Source organism: Amphiura filiformis, chromosome 13, assembly GCF_039555335.1.
Source record: "Amphiura filiformis chromosome 13, Afil_fr2py, whole genome shotgun sequence".
Classification (NCBI taxonomy): Eukaryota; Metazoa; Echinodermata; class Ophiuroidea; order Amphilepidida; family Amphiuridae; genus Amphiura; species Amphiura filiformis.
Window position 1 is genome coordinate 45,373,681 of NC_092640.1, and position 13,218 is coordinate 45,386,898.

At 35.6% G+C, this 13,218-nt stretch overlaps 1 protein-coding gene across 1 annotated transcript in view; it reads left to right on the plus strand.

Annotated features, from left to right (window-relative positions):
• Window positions 1–13,218, plus strand: part of LOC140168407 (D-glucuronyl C5-epimerase B-like) — a 96,931-nt gene that overhangs the window by 11,038 nt on the left and 72,675 nt on the right.

Sequence of the window (13,218 nt, forward strand, 5' to 3'; positions counted from 1 at the left end):
GGGGGGGGAAGGGAAGAAATCAACAAATTGTGTGCAAAATTGCTGTGAAAAATGGGCATTTTTGTAATTTTTGGTTTTTACTGTACATGTACTTGGCTTATCCATGGGGACAAGAGTCCTGACTGGGGGCCATGCCCCCTTACCACTGCATCATAGCTAAATATTGTATTTTAGCTTTGAGTCCTACGAGAATGAATTGATTTCTAATCTCGGAATGAATTACCGAGATAAATGTTGCAGTGGATTATGGGAGAGTGTTAGTTCTTCTGGGCTTATATACATGTGTGATAAGTCGGGCACTCACTTCTTTATAACACAATGTATGACATCTCTGCGTGCTACGTTCACTAAAACTGAAGACTGTTCCAAAATAGTAGTGTATAGTAAGAGCCACCTGGCCAATACTAGGCATGTTTGCACTCATTTGAAAGCACTTTTGATGAATGTTTCTCATTCGGTCTTATAAGAATAAAATGTTTCAATTTGTGGAAAAAGTCAAGAATGATTTGAAGCTGTTGAGTGAAGTGAAGAAAGATGAGTAGCGAAAGGTTAACTGTGATATGAATATGCTTCATTTCTTTTTATGTGATGGCAGAGAGGAGGGTTACGGTGAAAGCTAAGGAATTTCAGTTGAATAGGTGATCACATACCAAGATGAGATGGTTTTGTTATCACGTTCTGACGAATACTTGTATCATAGATACGTGGAATGCGATCGCGTGGAATAACGTTAATATGATCATGTGAAATTGAAACGGTTTGACACTATTCATGTGTCACTTTTTTTTTTTTTTTTTGTTAATGTTTTTTTAACATGATGTCACTTTTTAATTTGAATTCAATTATAACCCAAGATAAATATAACCCAATACTTGTTGCGATGCAAAATGTCACTGTTATTTTGGGTATAGAATACTGCCTGTATTTTTGCTGTATATATTTCTTGTATCTAAGAAGCATGACGTACCAATCTGTACTAGGGACAGTGCTATAATTAGATACAGAGCTGCCAACTAGTACTTATTTTACTAATGAATACTGAAAGTTCTAAAGAATAGCTAAAGAATAGTGTTTAACTTTAAGTGTGAATAAAATACTGCTTTTTATGGAAAAACTGATTTTAGGTCTTGAGAAAACTGAAAAGTGTTTAGATACAACATAAGAATGTATCAGCCTTAGCACTCCTAAATGCCACACTTACCTGCGTGCCCATGGGGTACTGATGTTTGGTTTGGGTATGGTTATACCTCCGTGTATATTTATATTTAGGTGAACATTTCGCAGAAAAGCAAAGCACACACATGCTCATTGTTTAATAACTAGAAGTTTCAAGCCAATCAATATATTGCCCATTGCTTGCATCGCAATCCCTATGCAATCAAGTGTATAGACCTTTTCCGTAAGGCCCCCCCCAAAAAAATTGTTTGTTTGTCCACGTCCGACCGACTGTGTACCCTGGTCTCGACCGTGTCTTTTTTTTTTTTTTTTTATTTTTTTTTATTTATTTATTTTTTTTTTTTTTTTTTTTTGAGTTATTTACCAGTCTTCAAATTTAAAAAAATAAAAATAAAAAAATCCGACCTACCGACCCAACTTTTTCATAAGCCTCTATGGACAAACAAACAATTTTTTGTTTGGCCTAATTGCCCACCTTTCGCTGTAGATGGGGTAAACATCGATGTCACATGACAAAAAATGTCGAAAGCGAGGACAAATTTTGCCGTAGATGGGGGTAATCAGGACAAAAAATATCGAAAGCGAGGGCAAATTTGATGTTTACCCCATCTACGACAAAAGGTGGGCAATTACGGAAAAGGTCTATAGGCTTTCATAAAAAAATATTAAAAACACCCCCCAAAACACACCCAAATACCATCTGGATAAAATATTCATTCTGCTGTAGCATTTTAGCATTAAAGGTAGGAGTAAAAATCATGCTGTGAGACCTTGTAAATGACCTCAGATTTTAGTTCAAGGTGTTGAGAACTCTAATTATCATACCTGATTTACCTGTGCAGCTCTAGAGAATGGTGTTTAGTGTTCAATAAAGTACACACAGGCTTTCAATATGTCTGGAGGATCAAGGTGAAAAACAATTTCTTTAACTACTGTAAAAGATGAAATTTTTGCACCAATTAATTATTTGCAATTTGCTAATTTTCAATAGTTTTAGATAAATCTGAGCTTCTTTACATTGACCGATACACACAAGAAATATATTTGTAGATTTTTATTTTTGCGGAACTCGGAAGAGCGCAAAAATAAAATTTAGGGTAAAAAAATAATCAACTTTTAAGTAGTGAATCAGAATTGGAATTAAATTAAATGTTTATCATACCTAACATACAGGTGTGGTCAAAGCACATAACAGGTGATATGTGAGTACATAAAATAATACATAAATATGAATATAACATGTAGAATATAACATTAATTTTCATGATTTAAAAGGGCCTTATTTGAGAAATTGGAAGCTTCATCCTTATCAGTAGGAGTAGCCAGGCCTTTCCAGGGTGGCCAAAATTGCCTGACCATGCAATAGGAGCAAGAAAGAATGAAAATTTACATGATTAGGCCCCGAACAATCGATTTTGAGTTTCCCGTCACATAATTTTTGAAAACAAGTGAGGTAACTTTTTCATTATTCATTATTCATTATTTTCATGACTTTCATTATATGACAAAATGCGAGTGTAAAACACGTTGTTATTTAACGCTCACTCACTCAAAGGATGTTTAACCAAAGATATAAACTTGCAAAGAGGCTGCAAGGTCAAAATTGATACCAATTCCTTTCTTTTTACTATTATTTTTCTTATTTATTTATAATTTTGTGTGATTTAAGTACAAATTATCCAGTTGACGTTGACATGCGATATCGTCACTGCATGACAGTACGACCACTGTCGCATATCTTAATTGATATGTACATGACAAATCTTTAATACAAACGTCAGCAAAGTCCCATCAAATTGAAATCAAAATACGAAACAATTGCAATTCATGAATTGGTAAGTTTTTACAGCTCCACTATCGAATCTTGCGCCAACAAAATTAAAGGGAAAACCCCATGCGTACGTGTTTTGTTGATGTTGAATACCGCATAGTTCTTGCAGCAATGTCATAAACACAACGGAGTTGAAATATATAATTTGTTGCTCTTTGTGTATATTAAATTTAATTTAAAACTATGTCGAATACTATTTAAAAATAAATAATTGATCAATCGGGACAACAAATATAAAATTAAGAGTATTAATATATTTCTTTAATTACCACAAACAACGATATTGTGCAAAGTCACAAACAGCACTGTAGAATAAAAAATCAGACATTGAAAAATATTTTTGTTCGACCGCATATTTCGTGCAACAGTGTCACAATAGAGCAGAGTTGAAATATATAAATTTTGCCATTTTTGTACAGTCAAGTTAATGTAAAACGATACCAAGTACTATTTTAAAATATATGATTGATATTTATGAAAAGAAATCCAAAAATAACAGAATCAATATATTTTTTTAAAATTCGCACAAACATCACTATTCATTGTGCGATTTCGCGAACAGCACTGTAGAATCATTGATCTGCATGACAGCATTAATCTGTCAGTCCAGTATATGATACGACGTGGGAAAGGACAGCGACGTCAACATATTTACAAAGCGTTGCGAACCGGGCCTACAGGATCTAGGCTATCACTATCAGACGCCAATCAACCGGCCGCAATGAGTTTACTGCCGGTAGCGAAATCGATGTTTTGAATTTGATTTTTCCACTAAAAATGCACGGATTTCATCGTTTTTTGCAAAAATGATAAGATTTTATTTTTATTTTTCGTAAATCGCAATAATGAATTCAAGTGCGGGCCCGAAAATGAAGTGCGGGCGGGCGACGGGAAACTCAAAATCGACTTTGCTAGGCCTTACAAGGTAGACTTTCAAATCCTAGGAAAATTAAAAAACTGTTGAACACATTTTAAGACCGTCAGTCTGTTGATTACATTGAGGGTGTTTGTTGGAAATTGTAATGCATGTATTTTAGGAAGCCTGTCAAGTGCGTTAAAATGATGTTAGACTCATGATTAAAATTATTAACACACAATAAACAGAAGGATTAATATTTGAAAAATGAAACAGTCAAGGAATTTGATTTGGTGTAAAAACAACCATTTTGGAGTAAATGACTAAAAACATTGTGAACATGTCTTAAAATTCTGCTTGAAATTTCACAACAGCGTCAATGTGGAATATATATCGTAGTGTGGAGCATTGCATGTAGAGTTCAACCAAGTAATTATCATGGTTTAACAGAAGTGTTAGTGTTCCTTCAGTACACAGACCCATGTTACATAAATGGCTAGAGGACAAATGAATATGGAAATAAAAACAAAATGGGGAAAAAAGGTAGCATGCATGCTTGATGTGCACATGTTAAAAATGTTGTTAGACTCATTGACTTAAAAGTGCTAAAAAGTCATTGAACTTAAAAGCATTGAGTTGTGCTCATGTTACATGCATGTAGAAGGGAAATTTATCAGTGATAAAAATGTTTAAAATAGTTAATAGAAATAAAAATAAATGCTCTGTGCTTCAATTTCTCTCCTTTAAGATGTAATTCTAGAGGCCTACGAGGTATGTTTACATCTTTTAACCACACTTTTTACGTCACTCACAAAATTACATTTTTGTCTGTAGGCGTGTTTGTGTTTGATTTCTTTTTTTGATGTTCTTGCTCATCTTCATCAAAAGATGGTACGCCTCTCCTGCAAGGAGTTGAACATTGCTACAACCTTAGTTTATGGACTTGATTGCTACATATAATATAACACAATATTTAAATATACTTCACTGTAAATAACTTGTTTCGTAGACAAAAACTATGCATATTGCTGGTCTTTTCTACATGTAGCACCACTTAGATGTTTTATTGGGTTTGCACTTCTCAATTGGAACCCTGACCCCTGGGTACTGGGGATGGCTGGGCAGGTGATAACATTTGGACAGGGAGTCGACACAAAGTTTGTTCGCCAAGTGCCAGGTCTTGCTCAGGGAGTTAGAGCTGGCAATGGGGGGGGGGGGGGGACCATGATTTATGCATTCTAGTAAATACAGCATTGAAGGAAAGGAAGTCCTTCAGTGATCATAGGGAATCATTGTATCTCCTGTGGTTATTCAACAATATTATATAGAGCAGCTATTACGAATAGCTGCTGTGACAACAGCCATTTTTCTTGAGGATATTTTGACCTTTGCAAATGAGGAATCCTATTACATTGGGCTTTAGGGTTAAGACAGATAGCTGCTTCAGGTGTTAATCCGTCAAATGGGCTTAGTGCTTGCAGGTTTTCTTCACCTATCACTAGGATCCACAACATGCTCATCTATCAGAGGCACAGATCTTAAACCCCAATACATTGATTTGTACATTAATTGAATGACCTTTGAAGATTTGAGTACAAAAATTCATACTCTGCAACTTGAGGTCAAAGTCTACACTATGATTATGTAATTGAGGTTATTGGACTATGCCATTAGGATGAGGCTATTGTGGTCCATAGAGTATCTATCTATCTTAGAACTATCTTGGTTCCTGGCATCATGGTACTCCCCGTAGTACATCAGAGAAGCTACTGAGTCTGCTGCATAGACTCTAGTGTTGCGGAGGGTATGGCACTCTCTACATGTGCATGTACAGGTAGTCTTTCGTGTACAATGTTTGAAGTATGTGGCAAATACATGAATCTGAAAACGTGCAACTTGCGAATATTTCTAAAAGCTGTCAAAACTTCCTTTCAAAAGCATTAGGATGTCCTTTGGTGGAAGTAGGCAAGGTCATTATATCACCATTTCCCATAAAATTTACAATTGTGTTTTGAAAAATATCATACGGATCTAAAGGAAATGTAACTAAAATTATTAATTAATATATGTTTAATTAAGAAATCAAATCACAATTTGGGATTTCAAAGCCACAATATACTCAGAATTGATCTATTTTCCATCATCCTAATCCAGTTTGATAATAAAATTGGTTATTAGTATATTGTCATTTTATCCAGGAAATGACAGCATTGAAGAAGGGATAACACAGCGAACATCACGTAATAAGCTTGAGGATATTTGAATGCAATTTGTAATAGTAGATTTGTTGTTTGTAGCGAGTGTCCGTGTAGGGTTAAATCAATGTTTGGGAGGCCATCTTATAGGAATGGGTAAAATTGTGGGTAGAATGATTTGGGCACTTGATAATGCTACTATATGAAGGTAATTTTGTTTGCTTTCTGTTTAGTGGTTTGCAGGTTAGGGTTTGGCTTGGGTAATTATAGGGTTAAATTTGGTTTTGATTAGGGTAGTGGTAGAATGAACACATAGCTTCACAAATCGGTTGAACTTGAATATCTACGGTACCTCAGTGGGGGGGAGGTGGAAATGTGGGTATGGGCATTATAGACCACATAAAGCTATAGGGTCTATGGTATGGGGATAGGCTGCTCATTTGGTAGCATTTTGGGGCTCGTGTGTTTAGCTTTAGGTCGCAGATTTCAGAAACCGGTGTAGCTTTTTCAAAATATTCTCATAAAATATTGTGGAAAAAGTGCTAATTTAAAAAAAAAAGGAACTTGTGAGATTTTCCAGAATTTGTTAAATTTACCTGATTTTTTAACATAAATAAGGTTTATCTAGTTATTGAAGTTGAGAAAATAAGCATATTTTTTGGTCTCTATTTTGTCAAGGTAACTTTCAGAATCCCAACCACACATACCCACCCGATCCAAAATCCAAGTTTCAACATCTGTCTGCGTAAAATAAAAATTATAAAAACCAAAAAACATCTGCCTGAATGTCAGTGCAGTGATGGGTAACATTGCCAATTAGGCATGAAATTTCAAAAGTACCAGCAACAATGTAGACATTGTTTTGTGGGGAAAAAGAAATAAAGAATGAACCAGTGTAAAGTACATGTAGACGCAACTGAAAAAAAATACACATACCCAAACACCAAATATTGCCTGTTTTTTTTTCTGTTAGTGTTGATCTTTAAAGATGGTAGATTACCATGTTCAAGGTTGTCTTGTTTCGCATGGGTGTCAAATTCTGGACAAAGCCAGGAATATATTAGAACTAACTGTTTGGTGTCATTTAGCTTAGTCTTTGTCAAAGACTGACTCGAGATAGTGTCGGACTCGCGATCAAGGGGGTGGAGCGGCGAAGCACAATGAGCCGCTGGCGGCAATCTGGCTCGCCAGCCATGCCAAGCGGCTGGCGGCAGTGTGTGTGTTCCCAGTAGTTTCTCTCCCTATGGATAATATAGGTACACGGTCTGTAACACAGACTACATTTAGCTTGGCTTGATGAAATTTCACAATTTCTATTATCAAGTTACTAGGAGCATATTTTAGAAATGGTGCTTTAGTTGGTTATACAATTCAAATTAAAGGAGATAGTGTTTCAATCCCAATTATGGTTAATAAAGGAGAACAAAGTTAATTGACAATCAATCTGTCATGATCAATTAATGCTTTTTGTTAAAAATTGAATTGCCTGAAAAATGAAATCAGTCACCCAGTACCCAAAGTGCAAATTTCATGCACGGTTGCTCAAGAGGCAAAAATTGTACAAAACCGTATTTTGTGATATGAAACTGCAGTTTCTTCTCAAGCCGACAGAAGTTACATATTAAGACAGTGTCATGCGGAATGTTTGAGCACATTTTGTAACAAGGTAATTATGATTTTGTAAAGCTTGCAGAATATTTGATAAGCTGGGTCTTGAGGGTTGTTAGACTCTTGTAAACTGGAAAATTTCATGGTTGTTGTAGGTGTGATGTTGTATGTGTGTGGGAGGCTGTGTAAAAGACTGGTGTTCTATGCATTGCAATGGGCAATTGACTATAAATGCAACAATTTTAGGCAACAGTAAGCTTACAATTACAATGTAAAATAAATGGGTTCTGTGTGGCAAGATATTTTGTGGCTTGCATGAAAGTGTTATGTTGATGGTGTTTTGTCAGTGTTAAAAACAGTTAGGGATTGCTGCAGCTATTCAGTCTTGAGGTGTGGCCAATAAGGTTATATTAAGAGTCCATACTTCAAATAACTCCATGCATAATGCAATGGTAAAGGGCAATATTGGATTGTCATACTTGGGAACAAAATGGTTTACCTCTGGTATTGATCTGCAAATAGCTGGATTTGAATGATAATCAGTACTTTAAAAAGATTGTGCATTACATAGGTTTCCATTTGTGCTATTACCACAATGCATTACATGCAGAACACAAGCAAGCTTGAGGCATGGCGAGATGTTATCCAGAACTACACTGGTTTTTTCCCCGTCCAGTTCACTGTTTTGTCATTCATGAGTAACACATGGCATAGACCAACCTATTTGGAGACATGTTTTGGGCTGCTACTTGCCCAAAACTCTTTTCCAAGAGGATTGGCATCTATACACCTACATAGGTTAGCAGACCTAGATAAAGTGGGTCCTCATGCCAAACGCCATTAAAAAAAAGTTCCACAGTTTTTTGTGCACAAAATGCCTATCAACTTCATTAGAAAGACCTAGTATAGGGCCCTACCTAAAATATGCTGGTGTATTTCAAGCCCTGTAGATCAGTACTGAATGGGCTTTAATTTAGACTTTTGAATGAAAAGTAGACTTTCTACATGTGAAAATCTGAATCCATTTGTATTATAAATTTGATGATTTGAGATGCTACTCAGGTTAAACAAGAACATGCATCCTGCAAATGAGTGTTACGCTGCCCATTTGTATCAGAGATGCAGTGAACCAGATTATTTGCATGGAGAAGTCATGATGAGATGGCGAAAGCTACATCAGGCTGTGAGAGCCAAATCTCATTGGAATTGGTTGCAAATAGAGATTTCAATGGTGAAGTAAGCCTTGCATGCAGCCTGATGTAGCCAACCAATTCCCAGTGCGGCTCTAAGCCTTGTTGTCTTTTGTCAACTATGCAAGCTTGACCGTGACAGTCCATTTGATCAGAAACCTACCCTTGAATTTGTCTTTGATCAGTGAAAAGGCGAGTTGCATTTCCATATTACAGGACCTGCTGTAAGAAACTGTTGAAAATATGTTGACACAGCTTAATTTGAGCTAGAAATAGAAGTTGTAATGTTTTTCTTAGCAGAGGACGGTGTACACAAACATCTTGTGATGTGCAAATAATGTTTACTGTGGTCACCTCCGCTATTCTGACGGTTGGACATCCGGGCATTTGCATCTATTGCTCTTACTCCCCGGATCTGGAATGAAATTTTGCATTGGACTTGGAGTGTATAGCCTAAGGGAAATTCTATTTTTAGTTCCTACTTTTTGGTTTGACACAATGGAGTAACATTTTCAAAACATGTCAAACGGGACAATATTAAAAAAAATTCTGTTAACTTTTCCATTCACCACAACAGCAATCTTTCACTCCAGTATCAGAGGGAGGATGAGGAATATCCACGTTGTGACAACACTCCGACTGACAGAATAAAATAGGCTATTTGACAACAGATAGAAACATTGCAAATTTATGCATGCATTACATGTTAGCTGATAAAAAGACAATCTTGATCCTGATAAGCCCTGCCATACATTACATTCATTTGTGTTGGGAATTACCATTAAAAAGTACCTACAGATCTAAATTCATCCCCTGAAAAAATATATCACCGCAAAAGTCCACCAAAGTAGTCCTATCTACCTGATCACTAGTCCCAAAGGTAGGCATAATAAAAGCAAAAACACTGACTTCTCCGCTTTGAATACAAAAATCAACCTGTAAAATCTGCTATATGTAAATAAATCTGAGGATGATGGCACCATTGGTGATGTATAGCCTGGAGCGCTGTGTTTTAAGCTTAGGGAATGCACTTGGTAAGTCTCAAGGGGGTTCAGACACCAGCGTACCAATTGTCAACTCATCTCCTGCAGATTTATAGTTTTGTTTTTTCTTGGTTGTTAAGAACTCATCAAAAGACTTGTCACCATATGAGAGAGAGAGACCTGCTTTTGATTGATACTTTTTGCATTAGTCTGGCTGTGTGTCCATCTGAACTGCAACCTTCTGGGACCTGGATTGGATGGATACATATTTCATTGCGTCCATAAATGCAGAGTGCTAGGAGTGTTGCCAGAGATGCTGTTTAGTTGCCCAATTGGGCTCATTAAGTTTGCTAGCCACTGCTGAGACAATTGTGCTGTGCTATGACGTGCCTAAAATTGGGCTGTTTTGCTAATAACAGGTGGCAGCAGGATGTTTGTTGTATTATATCTTTAATTTAGTTGATTTTGAAAGGGTTTGAGTCTCTGAAATAACATATTTTCTGGCCATTTATTGATGAATGGTCACCCAGTATTGAAATTAATTGAAGTGATATTCTACCCAATAGGGGGGTTTCATTGCTGAATTCACTACAACTGCCCAATATTTGGCCAGTGTTTCTTCGGAATAGTTGAAATTGGGCTACTTGGGAGGTATTTGCAGAGGCCTGGCAGGTCAATTTGCTATCTACTCCTGATAGCATATTTTGTCACTTGCTATCTACTCCTGATAGCATAATTTTGTAATTTCATTTCTTCTCCTACTAGCATATTTCTGTCATATTCTAACTACTCCTGATAGATTTGTCATTTGCTATTTACTCCTGATAGCATATTTTGTAATTTCCTTTCTACTAGCATATTTCTGTCATATGCTAACTACTATTTGCAGAGGCCTGGCAGGTCAAATTGCCACCCTTGGTACTGAAAGAGTTGTGGCAACACTGATTGAGGGATTGAGAGTGTTAGTTTCCTGTCAAGCCAATACCTTGGTGTTTTCATATTATCTTATGATTTCCTATCTGGCTACTATATGAGTATACAATATTTACATAAGTTAAGCTTATGTCCTGACAATAGTGATGGACATTTGTAGGTATAAGTCATTGGCCTTTCTCATCTCGGCCATCATTTTGTAACTGACCCTGTCAATCAAGTTATGAAAAGGCGGAGTCAAGTTGTTCCTAGAAGTGACAGTACATGACAACACTTGATGTTATTAAATTCAGTTAGCTAGGCCTGTGTGGTGTATCTCACACGCCACATATTTCATATTATGCATTCATTTCTTTATCACAAAGTAAAGTAACACAACTTGCAAATGGAGTAACAAAGTTTTAATTTCCATTGTTGAATTGATTGTGGGAGTTTGATGTGATATCTTAATATAGAGAAGGATAAAATATTTGTGACTTGCTATCTACTCCTGATAGCATACACTACTATTAGAAAGAAAGGATCAGAATATAGCAATCCTGATTTACATTCTTTCTTTGTCTATTTTCGGGGTGCTGACCAAAGTGTTTTTCATTGGTATGGAACTTCAGTACTTGGTTTTGCAAATTACATTACTCATGAAATGATGCTCGGATGATTTACAATGTTAATTCTGTTTTTGTAAAATGTCAATAAATAGGTCAGATCCTTGCATTTTTTTCGCTTGCTATCAACTGATGATAGTATTTTTTGGCACTTGCTATCTACTACTGATAGCATATTTTGTTTCTCTTGCTGTCTACTGCTGACAGTATTTTTGGCACTTGGTATATACTGCTGATATCTTGTTTTGTGTTGATAGCATATTTTTGTCATTGCTATCTACTCCTGATAGCATATTTTTGTCATTTGCTATCTACTCCTGATAGCATATTTTTGTCATTTGCTATCTACTCCTGATAGCATATTTTTGTAATTTGCTATATACCCCTGATAGCATATTTTTGTCACTTGCTATCTACTCCTGATAATATAATTTTGTCATTTGCTATCTACTACTGATAGCATATTTTTGACATTTGCTATCTATTTGCTATCTACTCCTGTTAGCATTTTTTTTATCATTTGCTATCTACTGCTGATAGCATATTTTTGTTGTTTGCTATCTACGTCTGATAGCATAATTTTGTAATTTGCTATCTACTTCTGAAAGCATATTTTGTCATTTGCTATCTACTGTTGATATCATATTTTTGTCATTTGCTATCTACTCCTGATAGCATATTTTGTCACTTGCTATCTACTCCTGATAGCATAATTTTGTAATGTCCTTTCTATACCAACTAGCATATTTTTGTCATATGCTATCTACTCCTGATAGCATATTTTTGTCATAAGCTATCTACTCCTGATAGCATATTTTTGTCATTTGCTATCTACTCCTGATAGCATATTTTTCTCACTTGCTATCTACTCCTGATAGTATATTTTTGTCATTTGCTATTTTCTCCCGATAGCATATTTTTGTCACTTGCTATCTACTCCTGATAGCATATTTTTGTCATTTGCTATCTACTCCTGATAGCATATTTTTGTCACTTGCTATCTACTCCTGATAGTATATTCTTTGTCATTTGCTATCTACTCCTGATAGCATATTTTTGACATTTGCTATCTACTGCTGATAGCATATTTTTGTTGTTTGCTATCTACATCTGATAGCATAATTTTGTCATTTGCTATCTACTGCTGATAGCATATTTTTGTCATTTGCTATCTACTGCTGATAGCATATTTTTGTCATTTGCTATCTACTCCTGATAGCATATTTTTGTCACTTGCTATCTACTCCTGATAGTATATTTTTTGTCATTTGCTATCTACTCCTGATAGCATATTTTTGACATTTGCTATCTATTATTTGGTATCTACTGCTGATAGCATATTTTTGTTGTTTGCTATCTACATCTGATAGCATAATTTTGTAATTAGCTATCTACTTCTGATAGCATATTTTGTCATTTGCTATCTAATGCTGATAGCATATTTTTGTCATTTGCTATCTACTGCTGATAGCATATTTTCGTCATTTGCTATCTACTCCTGATACCATATTTTTGTCACTTGCTATCTACTCCTGATAGCATATTTTGTCATTTGCTATCTACACTTAATAGCACATTTTGACACTTGTTATCTACTCCTGATAGCATATTTTTGTCAGTTGTTATCTACTGCTGATAGCATATTGCCATTTGCTATCTACTCCTGTTAGCATATTTTGTCATATGCTATCTACTCCTGATAGCATTTGCTATCTACTCCTGATAGCATATTTTTGTCCTTTGCTATCTACTTCTGATAGCATATTTTTGTAATTTGCTATCTACTTCTGATAGCATATTTTGTCATTTGCTATCTACTGCTGATAGCATATTTTTGTCAT